Below are 8,648 nucleotides of genomic sequence, written 5' to 3'. Positions count from 1 at the left end.
CAACACAAAACAATCAGAGCAACCTGTTTACACACTGAAGACAGACACTGAATCACATTTTTTATAAACCCAACTCTCTTACATAATAATCAGAATTTAAAATACCTTTAACCTGCTTCGCACAGCTGCCTACACCACGGGGGAGCCAAACCCATAATGTAATTCTTCCAGCGGAAAGTGTCAAATCATCACTTCCCCCTTGAATTTATATCAAATTACATTTACAATTGTTGCCATTCAATTTCCCTGTTGTGACCCCCCTGGATAAGTGGTATTCCATAAAGCATTGTTCTTTATACAGTAATCTATTCGTCAACATAAACCTTGTCAGATGTACAAAGTGATGTTCAGGACATGGGTACATCTAAAGGAGCTTTGTGGGAGAGGGATACAAAGATAAAGTGTTGGAAATAGAATGCATTTGGAAAATGCTCACAACCTTGAGGATATCCCACAATGAAGTTTGAAGGTGGGCTGGTGGGGATGAATGTCATTGACGCACACTGGTCAGCAATGTTCTGGTCCCACATGGGAACATATTTGGTGGCTCTGCTTCAGCTCATTAGAGTCCAAAGTAGCTCCAGCTTAAAATTAATGAAGAATAAGTGGATACACATCTGATATTAGAAATGGCAACATTCAAAAACTAGTAGGTGAACATTTCAACCTTTCAGTACATATTAACTCCTAGAACCTTCCTCCTCCTACTCTGGGTCTCCCTGCTTCTTACTGGGCCTGGGTTTTTAACTTTCTCCCCTGGGCTCTGCTCCTGACTTCAGATTCTCTGGCTGTGCCCTTGTTAAGGTGGGTTGGGCTGTAGTCACATAAGAACCAGAGATTTCTTCTTCCTCAACTTCTACCTTAAAGATTTTTAAATATTAGCACATACAACAAGGTGAGGTGATGAGCTAGAGGTGTGCAGATATGATCAGTATTGCTACACCAGTAGCAAAACAAAAATTGGCTTTTATGATTCATAACCCAGGAGCCTCTGATCTACCCTGGCATCTTGTCCTGGTTGAAAATTATCCCCTTAAGGATGAAGGCACACTATACACATTTTTGTTGTTACATTTATACCCCACGCTTTCCCACTCATGGCAGGCTTAATGCGGCTTACATGGGGCAATGGAAGGTTAAGTGACTTGCCTTAAGGAGCTGCCTGTGCCTGAAGTGGGAATCGAACTCAGTTCCTCAGGACCAAAGTCCACCACCCTAACCACTGGGCCACTCCTCCACTGTTGCTACTATTTGAGATTCTACATGGAATGTTGCTATCACCAATGTGGCCACGCAGGCTTCTGCTCACAGAAACAGAAGCCTGCGCAGCCTTCTACATGGAATGTTGCTAGTGGAATAGCAACATTCCATGTAGAATCTCCAATAGTAGCAACATTCCATGTAGAATCTCCAATAGTATCTATTCTATTTTTGTTACATTTGTACCCTGCGCTTTCCCACTCATGGCAGGCTCAATGCGGCTTACATGGGGCAATGGAGGGGTTAAGTGACTTGCCCAGAGTCACAAGGAGCTGCCTGTGCCTGAAGTGGGAATCGAACTCAGTTCCTCAGGACCAAAGTCCACCACCCTAACCACTAGGCCACTCTCCTCCACTCCATGGAGAATGAGAGCAGAAGACAAGAGCACGGAAAGGACAGAAGACTGGAACACATGAGGATCCAGATGAGAAGTCACAGCTTGCTTACATCACTGACCTGTAGAGCAAAAGCAATACGAGGAGAATGAGGAGTCCAGATGAAGCATCAGTGCCACACAGGCACAGGCATGCTTGATGGTGCTTAAATGCAGCCACAAGGTGAACATAAAGATCTTGGAATGCATTTTGGACAACTACGCATCCTGCTTGCCAAAGATTCAATATGAGAATCCTTGACTGTGAAGCAACACATTAGAAATACTCTGGTATCACAAGACAGCATCTGAGGAATGTCTCCCAGGGCCATCAAGCAAATTTGATAATAACATCAGGACTGCAGGCAAGAAGACAGCCAGGACACTGCAATGTGAGAGCAAAACAGTAGGTGGCAGTGCATATTCATATCAGCTAAACAGACTAGAACAAGGGACTAACCCACCCTAACAAGAGCATTTTTGTTTTGGGGCTAAGTTCTAATGTTCACCAACCTAACCTACTGTAAAAAGAGGCCTTAGCATGCCCTTACACAGATTTTTCCCACACACTAGAGCCATTTCTACCGCAGCCATAAAAATGGTCTTTTTCTATGTCTTGTATTAATGGTCACGTGTTAATGTTGCCATTAGTGCATGGACATTACAAAAAATTAGCGGGTGTGAACTTACCACTACCCATTTTGTAGGCGGTAAGGGCTCACACGCTATTCCTGCGCTAATCATTTAGCAAGCGGTAATGTAGCTCCACTAACTGATTAGTGCAGGAATTGCCCATTCTCTGCCCCCAAACATGTCCCCTCAAAAACAAAATTTAAAATATTATTTAGTGTGCAGTTAGTACGCACACCTTTGGCATTTATTGCATGTATTTTAACCTGCATTAGGTGTCTGTCAGCGCCTAATGCAGCTTAGTAAAAGGCCCTCTAAAAGAGTAAAAAAAAATTCATTAATGATTTTTGTGAGAGGAGTATTACTGCCTTGCCTTCCAGATTTCCTTAACCAGGATATGGAATATATTAACCACTGCAAAGCTGATAACAGAAAGAAATAATAATGTAAGTACTTTTATGATATATGGAACCTCTCTTGCTGGACTGATATAATGTGGAAGCCCTTCTCTCTTCTCCTTTTTGTTGGATCTGTTTTCATGCTTTTCTATTCTCTACAGAACAAAACAAAGTTTAAGAATATTTCATCTACATGTGATTATTTTGCTAGTTTGAACTGTTATGTATAATAAAGTGCTTTTCTTGATGGGAATTCCCTTGACCTTGTGCCTGTTCCGCCTAGCTTCAATTAACAGAAGAGTTAGAAAAGTTAAAAAGAACAAAACCTGCCTCCAGCCAGCAGCTAGTCAAAAAAATGTTCTCAAATCTATCTCTGGAAAAAATGTTAAACAGATGGTAAATAAACCAGAGTATAATCAATAAAGGAGATAAATAAGTGAGAGGATTGACCCAATACAGTTCTAGGTGACTGATTGAAATATCTAATAGATGATAGCGAAGTTCTCAGAGTTGTAAACTCACCCAAATGAGGCACCACCAAAGTGAATTACGCCTCTAAGGGTGGACAAATTTCTCAATCATGGAGCTTCTCTTTAAAAAATTTTAAATTTTTTGAGCATAAACACCCGTGTTCTAATGAATACTAAGATGATACCTTTTTTATTGGACATAACTTAATACATTTCTTGATTAGCTTTCGAAGGTTGCCCTTCTTCATCAACCTTCGAAAGCTAATCAAGAAATGTATTATGTCCAATAAAAAAGGTATCTTCTTATTTTCTTTTCCATGTTTTATTTTGTTTGATTTCTATTGATAATCTTTAAGAGTGGACTAACACGGCTACCACACCTCTCTACTTAATGAATACTAAAATATATATATATTCTTCTCTCACAAATCTCAGAACCGACTGAGTCAATCCTGTCACTTTCTCCAAAAAGCCTCGTGCACATCAAAAATAACAAATGTGCTATAATCCTCTAATTCTAATCTTCTAAAAATATACTGTCTCTGTAACGATCATGCACTAAATTTGTGCTATCTTCATAAACATTAATAATCAATGAATAGGCACTTAGCGTTAAATGGTCAGGAATATCCTCGATGGGCTCAGTCCTTGTCAGTGTATTGTGTCCATGTCTGGCTATATTCCAGTTCAACTGTATATCATGATCAGGCAAGAGCAGGTAAATTGTACCACTCGCCGAAACTTGTGACACTCCAAAGATATCTTTAACCCACTGCAAGGCTGGTTCTGTTAAGACCTTGTTTTAACTGTCCAACTGCTTAACTTTCGAGGGTCATTCCATGTCAAGTGGTCTGGTGGTCCCTGAACGAAGGCTGCAGTATGGGGTCAAACAGATCACTATATCTCAGCAAGTATTGCATCGGCGAACGTAAAACTTTACCAATGTTCATTGGGGACATGTATGAATGTTCACAGAAAATTTAATCGAAATCCGTCACCAGACCACTTGACATGGAATGACCCAAAGACTTCTTTAAACAAATCAAAACAATTTTAAGAGCTCTATGATTGAGAAATTTGTCCACCCTTAGAGGCGTAATTCACTTTGGTGGTGTCTCGTTTGGGTGAGTTTACAACTCTGAGAACTTCCCTATCATCTATTAGATATTTCAATCAGTCACCTAGAACTGTATTGGGTCAATCCTCTCACTTATTTATCTCCTTTATTGATTATACTCTGGTTTATCCAGCCAGCAGCTGGCATTAATAGAACATGCAAGCAGTGCATTAACAAACAGCCTGAAGGGCTCAAAGGTCCCACATTAAAACCAACAGCATAAACTAGGGTTACCATATTTGTGGAGACAAAAAAAGAGGACAGAAAATATAAAAATGGTTGCTACCTTTGCTAAAGAAATGTTTAATTGTAGTTAATGAACACACATCAAACAATGTCTTACTTACATTACAGGAGTAGCCATTCTACTTTTCAAGAACTTCTGGATTTTAGTTTGACTGAGTCTGGGCCTAAGCATACTTATCATAAGAGTGCAAATCCCTCTGGCTGGCTTCTGAGATACGTGTGAAAGTCTTTGCATGACACGTGCTTAAAATCATGCTGCAGAAACAAAATTCCTTTGACAGATTCAACCAGCAGGGGAGCAGAGAGTGGATCAGCAGTGCCTTTTTCTCTCTCTAGCACCCCCATGTATCTAGACTGACTAATAAGCCAGAGATGATTTCTCTCATTATGTGGGTAGGAGTGTTGGTCATAGGCTAGGGTTACCATACGTCCGGATTTACCCGGACATGTCCTCTTTTTGAGGACATGTCCGGGCATCCGGACAGATTTGGCCAGCCTGCCCGTTTGTCCGGATTTCTGGACAAATGGGCTGGCTGGCGGGGGCGGGACTCCCCTCCCCTTACTCTACTATCCCTGGTGGTGAAACGCCGAGAGCCGGACTCACAGGATGCAGGGCAGCTGAGCTGGCAGTAGCGCTCCGGGCAGGAAAGAGGGAGCTCTTTCCTGCCCCGAAGAGGTACCTCTAGACCACCAGGGATAGTAGAGTAAGGGGAGGAGAGGTGACGGGGGGGGGGGGGGAGTGCGTGAAAGGGGCGGGGCAGGGGGCGTGAAAGGGGCGGGGTAAGTGTCCTATTTTTATGAGGACAAAAAATGGTAACCCTATCATAGGCACATAAAAGAAAAAAAGAGGACATTTCCCTAAAAATTAAAAATCCTGAAGATGTCCAAAAAGAGAACGTCTTCTTAAAAGAGGCCATGTGGTAACCCTAGCACAAACCCCTTAGTGCAAGAACAGCATAGAAATCTAGCTCTCCAATGCTCAGAACAATGGTGTTCATATTTTATGCACGCCAGTAAACCAAAAGCAAGGGGGAAGAATACGCTTGGTGCATGCCCAGCTCTTGTGCGCATGCATAAGCATAACTGGAAGTACAAGCTCACATCTGTGCTGTTTCTCTGCGCCTTTAATATAAGCCTTTCAAACATGGTTTGCACTTCAGTTTTTGAAAGGCTTATATTTTAAGCACAGAAAAACAGGCACCAAGTGTGTGCCTTCACTTTTGGTTTGCTCAAACTGGCTGCACAGGCTTCCTTCCGCTTCCAGAACAACACAAAACTGAAAGTTTAATGTCATAAATTCAGAAGAAATCCTCTCCCCAAAACCTTCAACGCCACCCCCAAGTTTGCGGTAAGTTTTCAGCGTTAAGGCCAGCACTTTTTTTTCTGTGCTATTGTTTACACATTGGGAAGGAATACCGAGTAAACTCATTAACATCCATTTAAATATAGTATGCGGCCATTTCTGGCTCGCACATTGATCCTGTGCTATAGCCCTCTAAACATTCTGTGCACATTAATGTGTGTGCTACTCAGGCACTAATCATAGTAACATAGTAAATGACGACAGATAAAGACCTGAACGGTCCATCCGGTCTGCCCAACAAGATAAACTCATTTTACATGGTATGTAATACTTTATATGTATACCTGAGTTTGAATTGTCCCTGCCTTTCTCAGGGCACAGACCGCAGAATTCTGCCCAGCACTGTTCCTGTACTAAAAGTTCTGAAGCTAACGTCGAAGCCCCTTAAGATTTACACTCAAGTCCATTCATAAAGCAAATGTCTCTCTCTACTGGCAAAAAACACACATGCACACAATAAATAAACATGAGCGAATAACATACACCGCGAGAGGAAAAATCAACCCCACAACATTTTGGCAACAGATCTACCAGAAAGAATGGTCAACCAATGGTGATACTATCCAATTCCTCCAAGAATGGGACGATCTATGCACAACAACATTAGACAAAATCGCCCCAATCCAAACCAGAACATCACACAGAAAAAAATCAAACCCATGGTTCACCGAAGAGCTGAAAAAGCTTAAAACACAAGTCAGGAAACTAGAGCGTGCATGGATAAAAAAAAGAGATGAACATACACTAAATGCCTGGAAACTACTACGGAGGAAATACAAATATACCATTAAACAGACTAAAAGACTACACTACAAAACAATAATAGGACCAAACTACAAAGACACACATAAACTCTTCCACCTTGTGCACAAACTGCTAGACACTACACCAGTGACTAACAATAGCAAAGATATGCCAGACGTAGACAACCTTGCAAAATATTTCAAGGAGAAAATTATACAATTACGACACAGAATACCTGCCAGCCATAGCGAATACGCCACACTCCTAGAATGCCTAGACCCCAAAGACGGAATATACCCAGCAGACAGAACCTGGACTGAATTTGAACCACTATCTGAAGACCTCATCTCTGAAACACTTAAAAGATTTGCCAAATCCCACTGCAAATTAGACGTATGCCCAAACAACCTCATGAAATCAGCTCCTCAACAATTCATAACAGACCTAACGAACCACACAAACTTCATGCTACAAAACGGACTGTTCCCAAAAGAAAAAGGAAAAATGTTACTCACGCCTATACCCAAAGACACAAAGAAAAGCGCAAGAGAAATAACCAACTACAGACCAATAGCATCCATACCACTAACAACCAAAATAACGGAAGGAATGGTAACTAAACAACTTACCAACTATCTAAACAAACACTCAATATTGCACGATGCCCAATCAGGATTCCGATCAAACCACAGCACAGAAACAGTATTAATTACCCTCATGACTAAATTTAAACAACTGATTGCAACCGGTAACAATATACTCCTCCTACAATTTGACATGTCGAGTGCCTTCGACATGGTTGACCACGGAGTCCTATTACACATACTTGAATACTTTGGCATTGGAGGAAATGTCCTAAACTGGTTCAAAGGGTTCCTAACCAAGCGTTCATACCAAGTCACATCAAATTCAACCACGTCGGCCGCATGGACACCTGAATGTGGAGTACTGCAAGGATCACCTCTCTCACCAACCATCTTCAACCTAATGATGATCCCCTTGGCAAAAATCCTATCAAACCATAACCTCAACCCACATATATATACGCCGATGATGTAACAATATACATCCCTTTCAAACAAGGCATCAAGGAAATCTTCAACGAAATTAACCAAAGCCTATACATCATGAACACCTGGGCAGACGCATTTCGTCTGAAACTGAATGCAGAAAAGACTCAATGCCTGATACTCACTTCCCAATACAACACAAAGGAATTTACCGCTATAAATACACCAAAACTAAACCTCCCAATCTCAGAAACGTTAAAAATCCTTGGAGTTACCATCGATCGCCACCTAACGCTCGAAACCCACGCAAACAACACAACCAAAAAGATGTTCTACTACATGTGGAAACTGAAAAGATTAAGATCATTCTTCCCAAGATCCGTTTTTCGCAGCCTAGTGCAATCCCTCGTACTCAGTCATCTGGATTACTGCAACTCGCTGTACACAGGCTGCAAAGAGCAAATCCTGAGGAAACTTCAGACAGCCCAGAATACAGCAGCCAGACTCATCTTTGGAAAACCAAAATATAAAAGTGCAAAACCCTTACGAGAGAAGTTACACTGGCTCCCACTTAAGGAACGCATTACTTTTAAAGTATGCACATTAGTCCACAAAATTATCCACGGCGAAGCCCCAGCATACATGACTGAGTTAATTGACTTACCACCCAGAAACGCCAAAAGATCATCACGAACCTTCCTCAACTTACACTTCCCTAACTGCAAGGGCCTGAAATACAAGACGCTACACGCGTCAACCTTTTCCTACATGAGCACGCAGTACTGGAACACACTTCCGCGCAACCTGAAAACGATTCACGAACAAACCAACTTCCGCAAATTACTGAAAACACATCTTTTTGATAAAATCTACGGAAAGAACCAAAACATATAAAATCCACACTCACTGCTCCGTTATACATCAACACATCCACCTAAGAATTCCCAATCGTGAAATCACACCACACTCTTACCTTTAACCAAAGAAAATGTATACCATAGGCTATTCGTTTTTATATGCTATATATTGTCCTCAGA

This window comes from Microcaecilia unicolor, chromosome 10 (genome assembly GCF_901765095.1).
Source record: "Microcaecilia unicolor chromosome 10, aMicUni1.1, whole genome shotgun sequence".
Classification (NCBI taxonomy): Eukaryota; Metazoa; Chordata; class Amphibia; order Gymnophiona; family Siphonopidae; genus Microcaecilia; species Microcaecilia unicolor.
Note: the sequence above shows the minus strand (reverse complement) of the source record.